The sequence below is a fragment of the Myotis davidii genome, unplaced genomic scaffold, assembly GCF_000327345.1.
Source record: "Myotis davidii unplaced genomic scaffold, ASM32734v1 scaffold705, whole genome shotgun sequence".
In the NCBI taxonomy this organism is placed as follows: domain Eukaryota; kingdom Metazoa; phylum Chordata; class Mammalia; order Chiroptera; family Vespertilionidae; genus Myotis; species Myotis davidii.
The window spans coordinates 2,644,991-2,646,074 of NW_006296405.1; the positions used below are offsets into that span (position 1 = coordinate 2,644,991).

The 1,084-nt window shown below is 38.7% G+C and overlaps 1 protein-coding gene across 1 annotated transcript in view; it reads left to right on the plus strand.

Moving 5' to 3' along the window:
- GRM8 (glutamate receptor, metabotropic 8) overlaps positions 1-1,084 on the plus strand; it is a gene marked incomplete at its 3' end in the record, with an annotated part of 132,287 nt that overhangs the window by 20,826 nt on the left and 110,377 nt on the right. The window lies entirely within an intron of this gene.

The window sequence follows — 1,084 nt, forward strand, 5'->3', positions numbered from 1 at the left end:
TCGTGGCAGGCGGGGAACCTTGGCTTCCTCCATCACTGGAGCAAGCAAGCCTCCTGCTCTCTTCAGCTGTGTGGCTGCTGGCCGCCATCTTTGTTGGCAGTTAATTTGCATATCTTGCTGATTAGCCAATGGGAAGTGTAGTGGAGGTATGGTTAATTACCCTTTTTGTCTTTTATTAGATAGGATTACATGCTATATTTTTTCTCATTTTAGAGTCTACTCTTTCTACACTTACAAAATAAGTTTGCTGTAAAACAGTATGCTGTGTTATGCTGGCAGCAGCTTCATATATCTCGTGTTTACTGCATCTCTTGATTGTATCCTTTTCTCTTGTGCTTGACTTAATCTTGTTTTGTTCATCATGGCTCCATAAGCATAAAAAATCCAGTGGTAATGTTGGCAGTAAGAGGCCACATTGAGTGATTGACCTGGAAATGAAATTAAAATGATTAAGGACTACAAATGTGGAAAATTAGTGATGTTATTGCTTGCCAGTCAGGCATGTCCCATTCCACCATTGCTGCAATCTTGAAGAACAAGAACCAAGAGATGGAAGCTGTTAAAGGACCTGCTTCATTGCAGGCAAAGAGACTAACCAAATCTGAGAAGGGCTATATCAGACCTGGGGAAACTTCTGATGACCTGGGTTGAAGGCCAGACCAGAACTGTATCCCTCTCAGCACCATGACAATCATGGCCAAAACAAAAAGTTTGGTTTTTTTTGTCCATTCTTTCTCTGTTAACTTTCCTCGTTATTTCAGTCGAAGGCTTCTTTAACTTAAGCTGGAATGTATTTTGTTATATCTTTACTTTACAAACACTTCTGATCTTTTTAGAGTCCCTTTAGGTTTTCCTATTAGATAAAAGCAGCTTTTATACCTTTGTTTCCATGGTAATGGATTCCAGGACTACTTTAGAAAACCACTAGCTTTGTATACCAGTGAAAGTTGGAGTGTAATGAACTAACACAATAAACATCCTACCTGTACGGGGAGAGCAAGCCTGATAGAAACACTTCAGAACCATGGTCATGAAGTGATGAGAAGATATATAAAATTACATTTAGATTTATATATATATATAT